We start from the raw sequence: 22,705 nt of genomic DNA on the forward strand, positions 1-22,705 counted from the left end.
GGCAGCAGAGAGCATGGCGTTGGGCTGGAGATCACCAGGGAGATGAAGAGCATGGGGGGAGATGGAGGTCACAGGGGGCAGCGGAGAGCATGGGGAACTGGAGAGGGGGGAGGTGGAGAGCACAGGGGGAGGCAGAGAGCACAGGGGGAGGCAGAGAGCACAGGGAGGCTGGAGAGGCGGAGGGCACAGGGGGCAGTGGAGAGCATGGGGGGCTGGAGAACATGGGGGGAGGTGGTGTTGTGGAAAATGTTATTAATGTATGTTGTCAGATGCCCCCCAGTGTCAGTTTTACTACAATACACTGATGTCAAGGTATTCGCACATACAAACATTGGTGGAAGACCATTGGATGCGGAAACCTTCCCTTGGACACTGATCTGTTTGCTCTTTTAAGGTTATATGTTTATGCCTCACCAAGGGACTGGCCACTCCTGGCCACTCCTAAGTAAGCAGATCGGTGTATTTGGGAACCATAGTATAACTATACAAAACTATGGCCCACTGGGCCATAGTTTGGTATGGCTCGCATCACTGGTAGCAGTGGGAATGTGCACACGGTTGTATTCAAAGCCATGTGCTTGCCAGATGGTTTTGCACACCAATGTCTGCACACGTCACTACTTGACTAGTGTAACCAAGATAACTTCATTCTAACTGTTACAGACCCATCATACCCCTTTTACCTTCTTTAAAATAAGAGACCACACCGTTCTTATGGAGTATAAATGGCCATAACAGCCTTTTATTAACCAGATAACATAAAACTCCAAAATAACTTTATAAAACAAAGTAATAACAACCATGAGAAACAACATGTTTCAACCCACGTTTATTGGTCAGTGACGTAGCTATCTCCTCTTTCACCGAATATATATATATATATATATATATATATATATATCCCTCTAAACCACACCAGTACACTGCGGGACCTTTATCAACCATCATAGGCCTCCAGCTGTGCCGCTCGGAGACACCCCCTTTTCCCGCAGTGCAACCACTGGTATTCACCAACCATTTGATGAATACACCGGAGGGGCCATACTACCGATGAGCCCCCCACCCCCATTTTGTCACCTCCGTTACCGCTCCCGTCACTGACCAACAAACAAAAACACCGCCCAACTCCCCCCTCAGCTGTCATGACGACCTTCCGTAACCATACCTGCAAGAACAAAACAAAAGAAAGGTTAAACAATCCAACACAAAGGGAGGGTGGGTGGGAAAAACTGCCTCCTCGCACGTTGTCCTCCGAATGGCTTTCCCCCAGCTCCGCCCCCTCTAATGTATGGCCGCTCCCCCACCCGAGCTCCTCCCGGAACTCCTTCCCTGGGCGTGACTGGGCACCTCGTCATGCCCAGCCCTGCACTAGGTTCCCCTGCGTGTCCTACGCTCCAGGCTTCCCTTGACTAGTGTAACCCAGATAACTTCCTTCTAACTGTTACAGACCCATCATACCCCTTTTACCTTCTTTAAAATAAGAGACCACACCGTTCTTATGGAGTATAAATGGCCATAACAGCCTTTTATTAACCAGATAGCATAAAACTCCAAAATAACTTTATAAAACAAAGTAATAACAACCATGAGAAACAACATGTTTCAACCCACGTTTATTGGTCAGTGACGTAGCTATCTCCTCTTTCACCGAATATATATATATATCCCTCTAAACCACACCAGTACACTGCGGGACCTTTATCAACCATCATAGGCCTCCAGCTGTGCCGCTCGGAGAAACCCCCTTTTCCCGCAGTGCAACCACTGGTATTCACCAACCATTTGATGAATACACTGGAGGAGCCATGCTACCGATGAGCCCCCCACCCCCATTTTGTCACCTCCTTTACCGCTCCCGTCACTGACCAACAAACAAAAACACCGCCACAGCCTGATAGGATGACACCTCAACCTAGAGGGCCCCTCCACACCCGCAGGGCTTGCTGTATCCCCCCCTGCAATCCCAGGGACCACAAATCAAGTCCCACATCGGTAAGGTGCACTCCGTCCCTCCGTAGGTAAAGGCTGACATTCTGCTCTAGCTCCCAGTGACGTACCACCAAACCCCCCTCACGGACCAAAAACCTCCCGACCACCTTGTTAACCCAAATCCTGGCCTTATTGAGCCTGTCTACGGACCTAGCCATGCGCCACACGGTCCTAGCCACCATATCGGACCACACCAATAATGTTTTTGGAAATGCCGAACTCAGGTACCCCAGATCCGACTTTACGTCCGCGATCAGATCCCTGACTGTCCGCACCCCCAAATCATTACCCTCTGCGTGTATCACCAACACATCTGGCGGCCCTCCGAACCGCACATATTTTTTAACCTCCGGGACAACCCCCCCCCCCACATCATCCCAGGCCTACCCAGCCACCGTATCTAAGCCTCCATCCGAGATATCCCCAACTGCCTCCCCTCAGGTCTGGCGTCCCCTCTCCTGGCTCCCCAGGAAACATAAGAATGTCCCACGATCCAGACAAGGCGTGGGTAACCTCCATCTGAAACGAAAAGACCAAACAAAATAATGGACAACCCCAGGTAAACACAGCAAGCAATACCCCCACTCCATCACATGTCCCCATTTTTTATTTATTTTTTTAACAGAAAATTCATTCCCAAACCAAACCTGGCCTAACGTAACTGCGGAATCGTTTCGATTCCCATCTCCCCAACCTACGCACTGCCGCCTCGTCCAACCCGCACCTGGCAGCCTCCGTGGCGGCCCCGATCCGGAAGAAGTGCGAGGCGTATGCCGAACCGTCCATCCCCAGGTTACCCAGACATTTCCTCAAGACCGCCACGAATTGAAATCTAGACAAATAAGACCCATCTTCGTGTACCAGCAACGGCCCTCCACCAACCACCCTCCTATGGAGAAAACACCCCACCACCTCCACCGGGCACGCTGCACACCCAGGTAACGCAAACAAACACACCCGAACCCCCTTCCCTCGTTGATCAGTTTTCGATTTTCGCAGCACCACCGACAACCTATCCTCCCCGAGGTGTACATCCTCCACCAACACACCCCCCGCCACAGCCCTAGATGGGCTAACCAGTTCCCCTACTCGAAACGCCCCGAAAAACGCTAATGAAAAAGCCGCCGAAAACAGCGACACCTCATAAGAGGATGAACACACCGACCTCAACTGTTGTAACAAAGGTCAGCAAATTAGCAAAAGTAATAGGCCTACGCGTATCCAGTCGCCGGTGCGCCTTCCGGTAACCCTTGAGCACCTGCCGCACCCAAAAACCCTTCGTCCAATCCGCCTGTCCGCCCAATTTGAACCAAAACGCCAAACCCGCCAGCTTTTTCTCGATAGACCACACCGAGCGCCCCTCTTCCATATTCCTGGACACAAAATACAGGGCGACCGACCCATCCTGCTCCACTCCCGCCTCCTGCACCAGATCCGACCATTCCTGCCACACTTTCGTATAGGCCCCCCACGTCACGCCACTCACCGACCTCCGGATCCATCCTGCGGCGATTCCAATACCAGCTCCCACATCCAGCTCGGGCAATCCCTGCCTTCTTCGTCCGCCTCCGGAGCCAAGGCCCTGAACTTGTCCCACTGAAAGCGAGACAAAGCGTCAGCCAACGTGTTCTCCACCCCCGGGATGTGCACAGCGTAAAGAAACACGTTCAATTGCATGCAACGCAACACCAACTGTCGCATCCAGGGCTGCTGATAGGGGGGGCCACCAGCCCTCCTGTACTGGGCCCTGCCCTGCAGGGGGGCCCGGAGGCAGAGAGGGGACTCACAAATTATGGGGACTATACTAATCCTGAGCTAGGGTCCCATGTAGTGTGCGTGGGAGGAAGCAGAAAGCAAATTATTTAAACACTTTTGGGAGTAATCTGCAGCCGTATGTCCAGACTATTACATACAGTACATCACACAATTCCCAGTCTCTTCTATATCAATACGCCTGTCGGGACTTGTGTAATGTCATTTTCTGGACATACGGCTGCAGATTACTCCCGAAAGTGTTTAAATACTTCGCTTTCTGCTTCCGGCTGTCCAACTTCGTGCCCAGGAGGAAGGAGCAGAGGTTTTAGAGGAGCTCAGCTTCTGGCCGGTCCCCACGCTCCCAGATCCAGAGGATCCAAGCCCCCCAACCCAGGAGATGCACTGCATGAGGACCCCAGATAAAAGAAGCCAGCAGGACCAGGTGTTTGTGAAGTAGGGGAATGTTAGGTGGAGGTAGAGACTGGGCCCTGAGCATAAATGTGGCCATACTGCATACTGCTCTCCCACATATCTAAAATATTTTGGGTATTCACCGGGCCCAGAGTGAAAGTCTTTTCCCTGCTGTACTTTCTATTGCGTTAATATACAGTATTAATGCTGCCACAGTAACCACATGGCTGAAGTGACACATCTCAGGGGCATAATTGCTGCGTATTAGTGAATGCTTGTGTTGGCCACTGAAGAGTCATCCAGTGGATCACTTTTCAGTGGGTTTTTGCTAGGTGGTAGGGAAGCAATAATTTGCCTCCTGATTTAATCCATTAAAACCTGTACCTGGCTGCAACTACATTCATTGTACACAGTTGCAAGTGGTCCCCTTTAATGGTATGGGTCATTTTGGGCTATCAAATGCCACACGGGAGATAACATTTGTATACCCCTATTTTAGGGTTGCCACTTTTTCTTCATTCATTTTTTGGATTCTGTAAAGGATTGCAAAAGACCTAGGATACCTTTGGGCGCTCCAAGCAGAATAGTAATGTGGCTTGCATAGTGCCTGCTCACCCTCACTGTTCTGAGCTATATTACTGCCTTAATATTGTGTCCAGGTTTCAAGTGGACACATGATTCAAAACCCGAACTGTCCGGGTGAATCCTGGACAGGTGGCAACCCTACCCTATTTGCTACCTTTGCCTGTTACCCCCTCCTGACCCCTGCACTCTGTATGCTACATACTCCAGATCCTCTGTATTCCATGTATTACCCACTCCTGACCCCTGAACTAATCAATACCCACTCCTGACGCTTTTATTCTGTACAGGCATACCCCACTTTTAAGTACACAATGGGGTTTATTTACTAAAGCTGAAAATTGAAAAATCAGGCTCACTTCTGCAGAGAAACCAATGAGCTTCTAACCTCAGCTTGTTCAATTAAGCTTTGGTAATAAAACCTGGAAGCTCATTGGTTTCTATGCAGAAGTGAGCCTGATTTTGCACTTTTCAGCTTTAGTAAATAAACCCCATTGTGTATTAAAAGTGGGGTATGCCTGTATGTTACATATTCCAAACCCCCTGCATTATATGCATTACCTACTCCTGACCCCTGAACTAATCAATACCTACTCCTGACCCCTTTATTCTGTATGTTACATGTTCTAAACACCTGCATTCTATGCATTACCCACTTCTGATTCTTGCATATGCATATTAAACCCTGCATTTCTCCATTGTACACGGTTCGCGGGTTAGAGGGAGGGGTGTTCAGGCTCCACGCCTGTTATGTGGGGGGCCCCTGCCAGGTAGGCTGTACAGGGCCCCATGATTTTTAACAGCGGCCCTGGTCGCATCAGCCGAACGACAGGTTCTGAAGACGCCGACATACTATTGATGACCTGCACCACCCCCATGTTGTCACAGTTCAGCCTAAGCTTAAGGTTCCGACACGCCTCCCCCCACAGTTCCAAAGCCAGCACTACCGGAAACAGTTCCAGCAGTACCAGATTCCGCACAAGGCCCGCTGCGACCCAGGAGCGTGGCCAGGGTTCCGCACTCCACCGTCCCTGGAAAAAGGCCCCGTACCCCGTGGACCCCGCTGCATCGGTGACCAATTCCACATCGAAATTGCTCACCGGGCCCGACATCCACATTGCCCTGCCATTGTACTCAGCCAAGAACTGATACCACACCTTCAGATCTTCCCTGTGTTCCTTGGTGAGGCGAATGAGTTGGGGAAGCGACCCCCACCGTCGCCGCAGACATCCGTCTACAGAAAACCCTCCCCATGGGAATAATCCGGCAAGCAAAATTAAGCTTGCCCAACAACGATTGCAACGAGCGTAACCGAACCTTTCACAGACCGTGAATCTCCCTGATGTCCCTGCGTAAGTCCACCAACTTAGCCTCAGGCAACCAGCATTCCATAGCCATGGAATCGATCACGATGCCAAGGAAGCTCAGTTCAGTCCTAGGACCCTCTGTTTTATCAGCAGCCAATGGCACGCCGAACCTCTCCACCATGTGCTGCAACGTAGAAAGCAAAATTGCACACACATTTGAAGAGGGAGGGCCCACACACAAGAAATCGTCCAAGTAATGTATGAGCGACTCCACACCCGACACGTCCCGTACCACCCACTCCAAGAATGAGCTAAACGCCTCAAACATCGCACAGGAAATGGAGCAACCCATGGGCAGGCACTTGTCGACATAAAACCGGTCCTGCCAGCAACATCCCAACAATCGAAAACTCTCGGGGTGCACTGGCAGCAACCGAAACGCCGCCTCCACATCCAACTTCGCCATCAACGCCCCCTTCCCGTAACGCCGCACCCAACGCACCGCAGCATCAAACGACGTGTAGGACACCGCGCACGCCTCCGGGTCAATTAAATCATTCACCGACCCCCCTTTCGGAAAGGACAGATGGTGTATCAGCCGAAACTTGTTGGGCTCTTTTTTTCGGGACCACCCCCAATGGTGACACCACCAAATCCCCAATGGGCTTGCTCGTGAACGGCCCCGCTACGCGCCCCAACGCCACTTCTTTAGCCAACTTTTCCGACACCACCCCAGGATGTTGTAACGCCGACCGCAAGTTCCCGGCCTGCAAGGGGACCACCGTCAATCCACAAAGAATCCTAAAACCGTGACGGAAGCCCGCCCCCAGCAACCCCGCCACAGCCCGGTCCGGGTATCCATTTAGGAAAGGCTGCATCCTTTCCCACATCACCGGAGTTGTCCCTCTTGTGAGCAGGCTCTCCGGCACGTCTCCCCTTCTTAAAACACCGGGCGAAGGTGTGGGCTCCCCCACACCCCGAGCATTCGTGCTTAAACTTGCATGTTCCCCCGAATTTGCACGTGCCTTCATTAAATTGCCAGCACACTCCCCACTTCTTTCCGGCCGGCGATCCTGAGGAGTGGCTACCCCCGGCCCCCCCTGGAAATAACTGCGAAGGCGTCCGCGCAGCAGCCATGAGCCTCATCCAGAGGCTAATGTCCTTATGGTTCCAGCGCAGCGTGGGTCGGACTGCCTGACGCTGGCGGAACTGCTCGTTGTACCTCAACCAAGCAGTACCCCCATAAACCCTGTAAGCCTCCCCGATAGCGTCCATATAACAAAACAACGCCGAGCAATGCTCGGGGTTCTTTTCTCCTATCATGCTGGCCATGATCACGAACGCTTGCAACCAGTTGGCAAACGTTCGCGGAATCAATCTATATCGCCTCTTCTCTTCATCTTCATCTTCCTTCTTGGAATCGTCCGGCTTCACCCGATCCAAGTTAAACTTCTCAAGGGGCAATAGTGAAAATATCTCCACGTATTCCCCCTTGACAATTTTGTCCCTGACCTCCTGTTTCAAATGTGTGCCCAAGGGCACCTCGAAGCACACATACATCTCACATTTAGCCGCGTCCGCTATCCGCACGTTGTCCGACCTAACGGTCGGCTCCGCGGCCCCCTTGGAACCAGCCCCTACGTCAGCCACCGCCGGCACCCCCGGGGGAGCAGCCGCCGCTCCCAGGTGGGACGAAACCTCCGCCCCCCCAGAGGGAGTCACCCCCACACCCAAAACCGGCCCACCCCCAGGAACCTCCCCCACGGACTGCCCCGTACCCCCATCAAAGCGACCCACCAACGCCCTCAACCCCTCCAGCAACTCCTGCAACTGACCCCCAGATCCCGTGGCCCCCGTCCCAGTCCCAACCCGCGGTTGGCACGTGGCGGCCCCCCGCGAAGCCGGGGGGACCGCCTGGCCCCCCACCCCCGATACTACGACCAACAAACATTGCAATGCATCAGTAAAAGCGGAGTTGTCACTCGACTTACCGGGCTGACTGGGAGCCGTCCCCACAGGCGTTGCGCCGACCGCCTGCGCAGGAACCGACCGTCTGGACACTTCACCGTCCTCCGACAGCTGTCCTTCGGAACGTCCCTCCTCTTCCGGACTGCTTGCCGACTGCAGCCCCCCAGGCGATGGAGACCTGGACGCTGTGCGGCCTCCCTCGATTCCGCGGCTCACCGACAAAGCACCGCTCCTTGCAGGGGTCCCCTCGCTCCTGGGCTGCCGCCCAGAAAGGCCGTCCACGGCACCGCTCTGGACACGTGACCCACATCGGCTACTGCCCGGAGGCGTCCGCCTCCCTGCCGTGATTCCCGTGACCCGGCCCGCAGAACCAGCTGCGGCCGGAGGCGCCGACCTCCTTCTGCCCGCCCCCCCGCCCGTGCAGGGCTGCGGGGGAGCCCGAATCCAGCGGTAGTCCCCCCAAAGCGCCCCCCGGGCCCTCAGCCCCATGTTCCCGCCGTTTACCCAGGCCTCCACCTCCCCCGTCAGCCACAACCCCCCCAAGCTGGCCACCGCAGTCCTCCGCCCCCCCGTGCCTTCCCACCGCCGGAGCTCTTTCCCTTGTGCTTTCCCCCAATCCTCCCCCTCAGCCCGTGCAGAGCTGCGGTGGGGAAGCGGCGCAATCTTGGCCCGTGGCCCCGCCCCCCGAAACAGCAGGCCGGCGAGCAGGCCTCCTCAGTCCTTCAGCGGGCGAATAGAAGCCCCTCTTCACCGGCGGGGTAGAATCGTCCCTTCCCGGGCCCTCCGCCATCCTTGCGGGCCCCCCCCCCCCCCCCGGGGAATAACGGAGTGACGGCCTCCCGCCAGCTATACCCGACCTCGCCACCCCCAGCCAGCGCCGCCGCGACCTGAGCCTGGAGCCAAGACGGCCCCCTCGTCTCGGCCGCCGCCCGCAATTGCTCCAAAAGTCCTGCGACGTCCGCCATGTTGGTAGCCACAGCGAGGAGCGGCGTGTGAAAAACCGCCTCCTCGCACGTTGTCCTCCGACTGGCTTTCCCCCAGCTCCGCCCCCTCTAATGTATGGCCGCTCCCCCACCCGAGCTCCTCCCCTGGGCGTGACTGGGCACCTCGTCATGCCCAGCCCTGCACTAGGTTCCCCTGCGTGTCCTACGCTCCGGGCTTCCCTGTATTTCTGTTTGAATATATGCATGCGTTTCATTGGTTCTTTTGAATGAATACAAGTGTCTGGCTGATTCTGAAGTCAGCAGCCTCTTTTGTTATCAATGTGTTTAGTATAAATAAAAGCCACTTGGCTATTTTGCTCAGGATTTCACACTGAGCTCAAGGTTACAACAACAACTGTTTGTGTTACTTGGAGAGAAAGAAGGGCGCGCTTTCCTGGCATTATATAAAAGGGCTTTTTGTGCTTTTAAACGCAAAGAAATTATATGCTTACGGGGGGAAGCTTAGATTTTTCCCAAACATTAATGGTGGGCCAGAAAGGTAGCTAACAGATTTTCCTAAATCAGCGGACCTTGACGGAGATGAGACCTCCAGAACCAGACCAGCAAAGGTCGGCCTATGGTAAGATAACCATACTTCAAGTTTTTTGAAATTTTTTCCTGTTCTTTTTTTGGGATCTTGATTCTCTGTCCACTGTATGAGATAAGATCTGACAGGCAAAGAACCTTATGTTTTTTTGTCGTTCCCTGTATAATGACAGGACTTTTATTGTAGGGCTCTATAGGACACTTTCCAGGACTTATATAAGAGGGCTTTTTGTGCTTTTAAGCACAAAGAAATTATATGCTTACAGGGAGAAGCTTAGATTTTTCCCAAACAGTGGAGAACACAGGAGGGAGGTGGAGAGCATAGGGGGGGTAGAGAGCACTGGGGGAGAGGCAGAGGGTCCAGGGGGGCAGCGGCGAGCATGGGGGGAGATGGAGAGCACAGGGGGAGGTGGAGTGCAAGGGGAGGTGGAAAGCACTTTGGGGGGGGGGGGCTGCTGGAGAGCACGAGGGGAGAACCAGAGGGCAGCGAAGAGCATCGAGGGAGGTAGAGAGCATAGGGGTGAGGTGAAGAGCACAGGTGGACTGGAGAGCACTGAGGGAGAGGTAGAGGGCACAGGGGGAGGTGGAGGGACACTGGGGGAGAAGCAGAGGGCACAAGGGGGCAGGTGGAGAACACGGGGGGAGATGGAGGCCACAGGGGGCAGCAGAGAGCATGGGGGTCTGGAGAGCATGGGGGAGGTGGAGAGTTCAGGAGGGAGGTGGAGAGCACAGGGGGCAGTAGAGAGCACAGGGGGAGGCAAAGAGCACAGGGGGAGGCAAAGAGCACAGGTAGGCTGGAGATGCGGAGGGCACGGGGGAAGCGGCAAGCATGGGGGGAGGTGGAGAGCACAGGAGGGAGGTGGAGAGCACAGGGGGATAGGAGGAGCATTGGGGGTGGCTGCATATAGAAGAATAATTCTCTCCATCCTCCTCCTGCAGTCTCTGAAAGTCTGCGAGAGGGAGAGGAGCAGAAGCAGGCATTCCGATATTGCGGGATGAAGATGGAGAGAATGACTTTTCTTTTTGCAGCCCAGGCTGAATTACACTGGCGGCCTTGGAGAGGCTGAAGGGGTCTTCCTCTAGCTCCTCCCCCTTCATGTTTCCATCTCCCCGGTGCTGATGGTTGAGCTGAACTGGCAGCCAGGCAGCTGCGTAGAGGCCGGGTAAGCAAGCGCAGGCTCAAAGAGCAGCCCAGCTGCCTTGGGCTCTACAGGGACATGTGGCTTGGTGGCCCGGGCCCACCAGGCAAGTGCCCAGTTTGCCCTATGGCCAATCTGGGCCTGGTGCCCGAGGTCTGATCATCACGGTCCCACACACCCCACACGCCGCAATCCTCTCCCCATCGACTGTACATTGAACTATAGCCACCTTCTCCTTGGCTCTGGCATGACAAGTACACAGACGGGGAGTGTCATGGATGCACCGTGCATGGCGCTGCAACTGGCCATGGGCACACGGGTCCATTGAGATGTGTTCCAGTCCACAGGCATTCAGCGGTGAATAGACGTGTGCCAATGCGCATGCGCGTGCACAGATCGAGGAGATTGTGCATGGTAACGCAGCTTTGGTGTCCAGTGATATTTAAAAAGGGCCTCTTCAGAATGCATCCTTGCTTCTCTGATCTGCAGCTCATCCTGTAACCCGATCCTGAACCCACATCTGCTCCAGTATCTACCCGGCATTCCTGACCTCGCTGCTGTCTCCAATCCTGACCCTTTGTCTTGCCATTGACCTGCTTTATGTATCTGTTTGTCTGACCTCCTGTTGCCGATCCTGCCTGAAATTTGACCATTCTCTGCCTGACGCTTATGCCTGATCGATCCTCTGTTGTGACCTGGCTTGTCTGACCCTGCTCCTGCCTGCTGTCCTGCGCTTGTGTGCACCTGCCTACAGTCCTGCAACTGTGCGCACCCGCTTGCTGCTGTTCAGCTCTCTGCATCCACAGCAATCAAGCCTGCTCCTGTCTCTGCCAACAGACATCTTCAGCCCAGCAAACCCTGCCGGCTCTCATACCCCACTTTGCTCTGGAGGGTCACTGTTACCACTCCAGTGATCCCGGAACCAGAGTCATACGAGAGGTCTCCCTTTGCACGTCAGGCTCACCTCCAAGTACGTGTCAGTATCAGACAATCATGCCTGAGCCTGCAAGAGGGACCTCTCCCACAGATGATGTTTGCCAACACCTCTCCGCTCTTGCTCAAGTGGTGGAATCTAGGGATGAGCCGAACACCCGCCGGTTTGGTTCGCACCAGAACTTTCGAACGGACCCCACGTTCGTTATGAACGTTAGAACCCCATTGAAGTCTATGGGACTCGAACGTTCGAAATGGAAAGTGCTAATTTTAACGGCTAATATGCAAGATACTGTCCTAAACAGGGTTTAGAGACCTGGCTCCTGCCCCAGGGGACATGGGTCAATGCAAAAAAGAGTTTTAAAAACGGCCGTTTTGGCGGGAGCACTGATTTTAATGACGATTAAAGTGGAAAAAAAAGTGAAATATTCCTTTAAATATGGTGCCTGTGGGGTGTCTGTAGTATGCCTGTGAAGTGCCACGTGTTTCCCGTGTTTAGAACAGTCCCTGCACAAAATGACATTTAACGGAAATAACACCATTTAAAACTGCTTGCGGGTTTAATGTTATATCTGGTTCCTGCAATATGGTTGAAAATCATTCAGAAAAATGGCATGGGTAGCCCTCCCTGCCCATTACCAGCCTATTTGGGTCTTGTACGCATATTAAGGAGAACCCTGTACCCATATTAAAAAAAGGAAATGCATGTGGCCCCCAGGCCCTATATACTCAGAACAGCAGTATACAGGCGGTGCAAACAAGACAGGGACTGTGTAGGTTTGTTGTGTTAAGTTGAATCTGTTTGTAATTTTCAACTGGTACATTTTTAAAGTGTAGCTCCAGTCAAAAAAACTATTTTTAAGCTTTTTGGAAAACATAGGGAAGGGTTATCACCCCTATATAATTTGTTTTGTCGTCCATCTTTTTTCATCTCACTTGCTGCTGTCTCCTTGCGTTTGCAAGTAGGAGATGTTTGTAAGTTGGATGTTTGAAAGTAGGGGCCTGCCCTATATGCTCTGCAGAAATGGCGGAACAAGGTGTTGGTTTTGCCACAACATTGTAAGCCCTCAAAGTGACTCTTGGTGGGCGCTGGAGCGCCCTGCTGTGAACGATTATATCAAGAATTGTAATTACATGCCATTGTTGAACAGTGGTAGAAAAATTGACCTTTGGTGGTTGTGGTGCTGGTGCCACAACACTATAAGTCCTCACCGTTACTCTGGGTGGGCACAGGAAGGGGCCCTCCTGTGAAATATTATATCAAGAATTGTAATTACATGTCCCTGTTAAACAGGGGCAGAAAAATTTGGCCTTAGGCACTGGTGCTGGTGCCACCACACTGCAACCTCTGCCATATACTCTAGTTTTATTGCAGGAATTAGCCCTGCTGCAAAGCATTGCATCAAAAATTGTAATTAAACGCCCCTGTTAAACAGGGGCAGAAAAATTGGGCTGCTGGCATCACCCAGAACCAAAAATGTTCTTCCAACATATCAGCGGAGGAGGAAGAGGATAGACAATCAACATAACAGGACAGTCACTCAGCATCAGCATAGGCAGTCTTGAAGGGATGTGATATTTCAAAAAAAATCATTCTGTTACATCAGCTTCAGGTGCTTGGTAGCTGTGGGTGATCCATGACTGATTCATCTTGATGAAGGTCAGTCGATCAACGGATTCGGTGGACAGGCGCACCCTGTGATCGGTAACAAAGCCACCAGCAGCACTGAAGGTGCGTTCCGAAAGAACGCTGGATGCAGGACAGGCCAGTAGCTCAATTGCATACTGTGCAAGCTCTGGCCAGTGATCCATCCTCAAGACCCAGTAAGCCAGAGGATTTTCGGTGGGAAAGGTGTCCAAGTCTGACCTTGCCCCTAGGTATTCCTGCACCATGTAAATCAGACGCTGGCGATGGGTGCTGGAACCGATCATACCTTGGGGCTGCGGACTAAAAAATTGTCTGAAAGCATCAGTCAGACGGCCACCTTCTCCACCGCTCCTTCTGACCGATGGCTCAGCAACACGTTGTCCAGGACCAGGAGTTTGTAACCTCCCAGTCTCTGGGAACGCGTTGCACAGAGCTTTCTGCAAGGCCTCCCGGAGATGTCTCATCCTCTGCTCCCTCTGCGATGGCAAGATAAGGTCGGCAACCTTACCCTTGTACCGTGGATCAAGGAGAGTGGCCAGCCAGTAATGGTCCCTCTCCTTGATCCGAAGAATACGAGGATCCTTCCGCAGGCTTTGCAGGATCAGGGAGGCCATGCAGCGTAGGTTAGCTGAGGCATTCGGTCCGGAGTCCTCTGGGTCACTAAGGACAACATGATCCGCAGCTACCTCCTCCCAGCCACGTACAAGTCCACGTGTTTCTTGGGACTGTAAATCATCCCTACAAGACTGCTGCTGCTGCTGCTGCTGCTGCTGCTGATGCTGAGTGCCAGCCTCCACCTCCATGCTGACACAATCATCCTCCTCCTCCTCTTCCTCCTCCTCCTCATCCTCTTCCTGTGTGATGGGTGGCACAGCAGGAACACTGTCTGGATAAAGGGGGCCTTGAGAGGCAAGGAAGTCCTCCTCTTCCTGCCTCTGTTCTGCCTCAAGTGCCCTGTCCATTATTCCACGCAGCGTATGCTCCAAGAGGTGGACAAGAGGTACAGTGTCACTGATGCATGCACTGTCACTGCTCACCATCCTTGTGGCCTCCTCAAATGGTGACAGGGCAGTGCATGCATCCCTGATCATGCCCCACTGGCGTGGTGAGAAAAAACCGAGCTCCCCTGACCCTGTCCTGGTGCCGTAGTTGCACGTGTACTCATTGATGGCCCTCTGCTGCGTGGGCATGTCACATATAAGGCGGTTCTTGGGCAGGTTCAACTCCTTTTGGAGCTCAGCCAGCAGAGCACAGGCATTAAATGATCGGCGGAAATGCACACAGACTTCCCTGGCCTGCTTCAGGACATCCTGTAAGCCGGGGTACCTGCCCAAGAACCGCTGCACCACCAGGTTAAGGACGTGAGCTACACAGGGCACATGGGTCAGTTGTCCCTGTCGGAGGGGGGAGAGGAGGTTGGTGCCATTGTCGCAAACCACCATTTCTGGCTTAAGCTGGCGTTGCGTCAACCACCTCTCGGCCTGCCCCTGCAGAGCTGACAAAACATCCGCCACAGTGTGGCTCCTGTCCCCCAAACAAACCAGCGCAAGCACGGCATGTCATCGTTTTGCCTGCGTACTTGCATAGCCCCTGGAACGCCTACGGAGCACCGCTGGTTCTGAGGACAGAGCACTGGAAGAGGCCATGGAGGAAGAAGAAGAGGAGGGGGTGGAGGAGAGAGGTGTGTCACAACCAATAGTAGCATTTTGGAGGCGTGGTGGCGGAACAACCTCCAACACTACTGCACCTTGTCCTGCATCCTTCCCAGCTGCCAGAAGAGTGACCCAATGGGCCGTGAAAGACAGGTAACGTCCCTGTCCATGCCTGCTGGACCATGAGTCAGCAGTAATATGCACCTTACCGCTGACCGCCCTGTCCAGCGAGGCAAGGACATTGCCTTCCACATGCCGGTAGAGAGCCGGAATCGCCTTCTGTGAGAAAAAGTGGCGTTTGGGGACCTGCCACTGAGGAACCGCACATTGTACAAACTCACGGAAGGGGGCCTAGTCTACCAACTGAAAAGGCAGCAGTTGAAGTGCTAGCAATTTAGCGAAGCTAGCATTCAACCGCTGGGCATGTGGATGGCTGGGAGTGAACTTCTTTTGCCGGTCCAGCAGCTGGGGCAGGTACATTTGCCTGCTATAAATCGGACGTGGGTGTACCGCTAGCAGAGTTCCCGGAAGCACTTGGCTGTGACACACCTAATTCTACACCTTCATTCCTCTCAAAGCAGGTTTCAGAGAGGACTGAAGGTCTAGTGGGGTTGGAGATGCCAGCTGATGAGGAGCAAGGAGAGGTCCGCTTTGTTCTTTGGTGTGGGTCTTTGAGGTACGCTTGCCAACGAGCTGCATGGCAGGTCAACATATGTCTGGTCAAGCATGTGGTGCCCAAGCAGCTGATGTTTTGGCCACGTAAGATACGCTTGAGACATATGTTGCAAATAGCAGCGGTGTGATCTGATGCACTCGTCTCAAAAAAGGCCCACACCAAAGTACTTTTAGAATAACGCGCAGAGGCAGCGCTCTGCACAGGCGGAGCTCTGCGGTGTGATTCAGTCGGTGTGCTGCCCCTAAGCTGGCCCCCGGGGAGGTGAATATAGAGGTGTATACTGCGGTCAGGGCACGCAGACAACAACCACTACACAACAGCAAGATCAAAAATCGTCCGAAAACGATCGGTGTGTACTGTGTTGAAGGTACACAGAACACTCACTAACTCCTGCAGATGCCTTTATTATAGAACACCAGAGATAAAGGGGTATATACAGATGTATACTGTGCTGTGCTGGAAGCACACACAACTTCCAATAACTCCTGCAGATGGCAAGTGGGCTCAAATAGAGAACAGCTATGTAGGTGGATATAGCGGTATGTACTGGGTACAGAGCACGCAGACAGCACGCACTATCTCCTAACACTACTGACTGCAAGCTCTATTATAAAAGATAGATCACTAGCTATATAGGTGAGGTGAATATAGCGGTGTATACTGCGGTCAGGGCAAGCAGACAATAACCACTACACAACAGCAAGATCGAAAATCGTCCAAAAACGATCGGTGTGTACTGTGTTGAAGGTATACAGAACACCCACTGCTTCAGATGCCAACACACTACACGAGGCCGCCGCGCTGGCGGCCTTATATAGTGTGGGGCGTGCACTACACAGCCTGAGCTATGATTGGCCACAGGCATCCTGGCTGTGGCCAATCATGGCTCTCCTCGCTACTGGCGCTGCGATTGGCCAAGCATGCGGGGTCACAGTGCATGCTTGGCCAATCATGAGCCAGCAATGCACTGCGCCATCGCAGTGCATTGTGGGCCGTGAGCGCCACACTAATTTGACGCGAACGGACCAAAATGTTCGGACTTCGCCGAACGGACGAACAGCCAATGTTTGAGTCGAACGTATGTTCGACTCGAACACGAAGCTCATCCCTATTACCCGGTACTAAGAATGTAAGGGTTGACGCCTTGTCACGACAATTTTCCTCCACTTCCAAGTTGGAGTCCGTTTCGGTTCTTGTGATTCCTTCTGATCGTATTCTAGCTACGGTTCGCACTAGTCTTACATCTCCTTTGGGTGACAAAATTCTTGTTACTCAGGTCCACGCTCCTCCCGAGAAACCTTGTGACCGCTGCTTTGTCCCAGAAAGTCTACGTCCTGCTGTGCTCCAGACTTACCATTCTCCCAAGGCAGGTGGCCACCCTGGGAAGAATAAACTCGGTTGGGTTTCTCAACAATTCTGGTGGCCTAGTCTATGAGCTGATGTAACTGCCTTCATAGCTGCCTGTTCCGTGTAAGACTCCACTACTTTCCAGTGGGCCTCCTACAACCCAAACTCAATGGAGAGAGGCCCTGGACCCACCTGTCTGTGGATTTCATTGTGGCATTACCCAACTCCTAAGTCAACACTGTTATCCTTATGGTGGTTGACAGGTTATCAAAAGATGTGTCATTGTATTCCACTTAAGAAGCTGCCCACTTCTAAGGAACTGGTTTCCATTTTTGCTCAGGAGATCTTTCGCTTACATGGGCTCCCCAAGGTGATTGTCTCGGACAGGGGTAGTTAGTTTGTCTCCCGGTTCTGGCAAGCCTTTTGTGCACAGTTGGGAATTCAGCTTGCATTTAATTGTGCAATATTGCTTACTAACCAATACGTGAGTGCTGCCCCTCTCTGCCAATCTCTTCACTGGCTTCCCCTACCCTATCATATAAAATCCAAAATACTAACCACAGGGCCATTCACAATATCGCCCCCAACTACATCACCAACCTCATTTGCATATATCGCTCAAATTCTCATCTCTGCTCCTTCAAAAACCTCCTGCTCTCTAGCTCCCTTGTTACTTCCTCACATGCCTCCCTCCAGGACTTCTCCTGAGCCTCTCCCATCCTTTGGCACTCCCTGCTCCAATATGTTCAGGTGAGCTCCTTACCCTGTCCCACTTTAGGCGATCCTTAAAAACTAATTTATTCAGGGAAGCTTACCCCACCTCCACCTAAGAACTGTACTTGAGTCACCTCCATCAGTCACCTCCCTGCAGCTATTACCTTTTGTACCTCCTCCCTTTAGAATGTAAGCTCCATGAGCAGGGCTCTCCTGTTCCTTCTGTATTGAACTGTATTGTAATTGTACTGTCCCCCTTTATATTGTAAAGCCCTGCAGAAACTGTTGGTGCTATATGTAATGTTTATTCAGAATCACTGACCCTTAACCCCTTTCTCCTGATGCATGCTGGGGGGGCTGTACCACAAAGTCATTCAGTGCGTGTGGGACTGGAAGCAGCAGCATGTTACTTAGAGGGAGATCTGTTGTATAGGACTCCTCCATGTAAGAATGTACATCACTTTTTGAGTAACCCTTCCCTGGTTAAGAAGTGTCAAAGGGACATAACAGTGGCGACGAGGATTGTGGATTTTAGCACACATGGCTTTCATAGGGTTTATTCAACCATTTGATCCTGCTGCTGAATCATGGAGCTCCTGGGTGGAGCGGCTGGAGCAGTATATGGAAGCAAATAGTGTGGCTGTAGAAAAGAAAGTTGCAGTTTTCCCTCACAGTATTGGGTCAGGCTGCATATGGCACCCTCAGAGACTTAATTTCTCCAGACAAGCCAGCCTCTAAGCCCTTACCTGAGTTAATTCAGATTCTAGAGGAGCACTACAATCCAAAGCCGTTAGAAATCGCAGAGCGGTTTAAATTCTACAGTAGGAGGCAGCATGCTGGGGAGGATATAAAGACTTATATCATTGCTTTATGTAAACTAGCTGCCACTTGTCAGTTTAGAGACTACCTGCAGACGGCTCTCCGTGACATGTTTGTCATGGGAATCTGCCACCCAGCCATACAGAAACTTTTACTCACAGAACCCGACTTGACTTTGATGAAAGCCACGGACCTTGCTACGGTCATGGAGTTGGCTACACGGGACGCCACCCTACTGAAGGCACCACCTGAACCTTCTGCAAGCCAGAGAGATCAACCTCCTGCAAGCCAGATCAAATCAACCTAAACCTCGCCACCCTAATTCTTCTGTCTCTAGGATACCAACTTGCTACCGTTGTGGTGACACTTCTCACAGGGCACCTGCTTGCAAGTTCAAGGATGTCATTTTTTTTCTTTGTGGAAAGACTGGTCATATTGGGCGTGTTTGCTGCAGCTCACACTTCCCGAACACTACCACAAAAGGTAGACGTAAACAGACATTTCATGTGGACACGGACAAGAACGGCTCCAGCTCTGATGAGAAGACCTGTGTCCAGCATGTTGGACTGTTTTGGGTAGCTGGGAACACTCCTGAGATAAAAGTGGATGTCACACTCAATGGCTGTCCTCTCTCCATGGATGTTGATACAGGGGCAGCTGTGTCTGTCATTTCATGGACTGATTTAAAGGCAACGGGTCTGTCCCTACCGCTCCAACCTACAAATCTCACTCTACAAACCTACAACAAGGAACTGCTACAGCCCTTAGGTTATGTGAAACCCATTGTGACATTAGGCAAGCTCAGCAAACCTCTACAACTTTATGTTGTAAGTAAAGGAGGTCCTCCGCTGTATGGTAGGGACTGGATCAAAGCCCTGGGAATGCCCCCTCTTGCCATTGCCCAATGTACATTGCTTTCTGAGGTAGACCATTGGGTGGAATCCCTGAAGTCACGCTTTAAGGAGGTTTTTGAAGACTCTTTGGGCTTGGTAAAAGGCAAAATGGCCCACCTTATCTTAAAGCCTGGTGCTACACCTAATTTTTGTAAGGCAAGATCAGTGCCCTTTGCCTTGCGGAAGAAAGTGGAAGCAGAGCTGGACCATCTATTGGCTGAAAAGATCATAACTAAAGTTGATAGAAGTAAATGTGCATTGCCAATTGTGCCTGTCAAGAAAAGGAATGGGTTGCCCTGAACAACCAACTTCTTGTGGATCAATACCCGTTGCCTCGACTTGAAGATCTATTTGGCTCACTGGCTGGGGGGCAAAAGTTTACAAAAATAGACTTAAAGCAAGCTTACCTGCAACTGCAAGTACACCCAGATGCACGCCACCTGTTGACCATTAACACCCATAAAGGATTATTCCAATATAACCACATGGTTTTTGACATAGCCCCAGCTCCAGCCATCTGGCAGCGGATCATGGATGAGGTCCTGGCAGGCATAACGTTCACCCAATGTCTACTAGATCAGGGGTCATCAACCCCCGGGCCGCGGCCCACTGCCAGGCCGTGGTCTGCTTGCAGCCGGGCCGCGAAGGCTGCACTGTCTCTGATGAGCAGCAGCGGAGCAGGCAGAGAGATGACATCATCTCTCACCGCCCGCCCTCATCACCACTGTTCCGTGCTCACAGCTGAGCTGCTATACGGAGGCAAGCGAGCAGAGAGATGAGATCATCTCCAACCGCCCGCCTGCATCGCCACTCTTCAGCGCTCACAACGGGGCTGCTATAATGCTGGAGGTGAGGCGGGGGAATAGAGAGATGAGATCATCTCTCATTGCCCGTCCGCTTTACTGCTCCTCTGCCGACACAGCGCAGCAGAACACTGATACACTGTTGGAGGTGAGGCAGGTGAGATCATCTCTCACTACCGGCACCCCCCATTACCGCTGTTCTCCCTTACTACCCACTAGTCCAGGCTTGCCTCTGAACTAATGTGCACACCTGTGCTGCCACCACTGCAGTGACAACCATCATGTGGTGGCAGGTGACAATCCACATTTGGTGTCAGTCGACATGGCAAATGACAAGATGCATCTGATGGTAGGGGACGTGGCAAGTGACAATCCAAATCTGGTGGCAGGTGACGTGGCAAGGGACAAAATGCATCTGGTGGCAGATGACGTGGCAAGGGACAAATTGCATCTGGTGACAAGTGACAAGCTGCATCTGGTGACAGGTGACATGGCAAGAGACAAAAAAGCATCTGGTGCCAGGCGACGTGGCAGGGACAAAATGATTCTGGTGACAAGCAACGTGGCAAGTGACAAGCTGCATCTGAAGGCAGGCGATGTGGAAAGTGACAATCTGCATCTGGTGACAGGCGACGTGGCAAGTGACACTCTGTCACATTCTGCGTTATGGTAAGTTGAACTATTTCATTATATATTACAATGTAATAATAGAAATAATGCGCTTCAATCATCCTAACATCATATCAATGATGGTGCCGGGATGATTGAAGCGCCAATGCCAGCCATCCCCCCCCGATAAATTGCCTGCGAAAAGCCGCATACACCCCCCTGGGCCTTGGCACAATTTTCTTCAAATACGCCGGTCCCAGGTGCCAAAAAGATTGGGGACCACTGTACTAGATGACATGCTCATTACTGGTCCCACTGATGAAGAACACAGAAAGAATGTTGAATCTGTGCTAGAGAGACTCCAACGGTATGGTTTACGCGCCAGTCTTTCAAAATGCTAATTTTTCAAGTCTTGACTGGAATTTTGTGCCCACACTGTGGACCGACATGGGTTACACACTACTGAAGAAAAGGTTAAAGCCCTTACCCATGCCCCTACTCCCCAGAATGTCACATGGCTCAGGTCCTATCTTGGCCTCCTAAATTACTACAACTGTTTCTTGCTGAACCTAGCACACCAGAACAAAAAAAATTCACACGTACATCTATGGACGAGAGTTCACACTGGTCACTGACCACAAACTTCTGTTATCCATACTGAATCCTGAGAAAGGAATTTCTACAACAACCATATCTTGCTTATAAAGGTACGCTTTATTCTTGGGAGGTTATACTTATTCTATCAGATAATGCTCCCACGAGGCCCAGGGCAATGCAGATGCATTTTCCAGATTGCCAATTGGAGACCACCCACCCAGAGACATACGCATAGTGGAAGTACACAGGCCACGGTCCTGCATGTCCACCTCCCTAATTGCCAGACATACAGCCACAGATCCCTTCCTGTCTCAGATATTCTCGTATGCTCAATTTGGATAGCTAGAGAAAATCCCAGGTGAATTTCTTCCTTACTTTACCAGAAAATGTGAGCTTGTGACTAATGCTGGTTGCCTACAGTGGGGCAATAGAGTGATTATACCTCAGTATTTGCAACCAACCATGCTAAGGATACTGCATGAGGGCCATCCTGGCGTGGTGCGCATGAAGCAGCGAGCCCGGAGCTATGTTTAGTAGCCACAAATGCATAAAACAACTGAAGATTATGTGGCTCAATGTCCTGGGTGCTGTCAAGCTCAGCGACCCCAAAAGAAAGGAACCCTGCGACCTTGGCCATGGCCGACAGACCCATGGTCAAGACTTCATCTTGATTTTGCTGGCCCAATCCAGGGTAAAATTTATTTGATTGTGGTAGATGCACATTCAAAATGGCCAGAGGTATTTCAAATGCCTTCTACTACCTCAGCTGCTACCATTCTAGTCTTAAGGAAACTCTTTGCTCAGTATGGCTTGCCAACAGCCATAGTCTCGGACAATGGAACTCAATTTACATCGCATGAGTTTCAATCCTTCCTCAGTGGCTTGAGCATCCAACACTACAAAACAGCTCCTTATAACCCAGCCTCGAATGGGTTGGCAGAAAGGTTTGTGCAGACGTTTAAGAAGCACTTACTGTCCACTTTGGACCAGATCAGACTGTCAGAGGAGAAGCTGCTGGACTTCTTGACCATGTACTGAAACACAAAACACGCTACTACTGGGCTGTCCCCTGCTTTTCTTATGTTTGGCAGGCATCTCCGCACCAAACTGGATTTAATCCGTCCACAGGAACAGTCACCTCCTCCACCAGGTCATTCTGGATTCCATGCCCGTGATCTTGTATGTTTTCGGAATTACAGAGTTTTGCCTCGTTGGCTTCCTGGCATAATTGATGGACCTCTTGGAAGAAGAATGTACCTTGTTCGCCTGGAGAATGGCGTTTATGTTTGACGACACCTTTCGTAATTGAGGAAGCGCATTTGCCGACCACTACA

The 22,705-nt window shown here is 51.9% G+C and overlaps 1 protein-coding gene across 2 annotated transcripts in view; it reads right to left on the reverse strand.

Annotated features, from left to right (window-relative positions):
• The window catches only part of REN (renin), a 1,244,704-nt gene that overhangs the window by 1,047,321 nt on the left and 174,678 nt on the right, over window positions 1-22,705 (reverse strand). The window lies entirely within an intron of this gene.

The sequence above is a fragment of the Lithobates pipiens genome, unplaced genomic scaffold (assembly GCF_037356315.1).
Source record: "Lithobates pipiens isolate NorthernLeopardFrog02 unplaced genomic scaffold, aLitPip1_a1.2 Scaffold_16, whole genome shotgun sequence".
Lineage (NCBI taxonomy): Eukaryota > Metazoa > Chordata > Amphibia > Anura > Ranidae > Lithobates > Lithobates pipiens.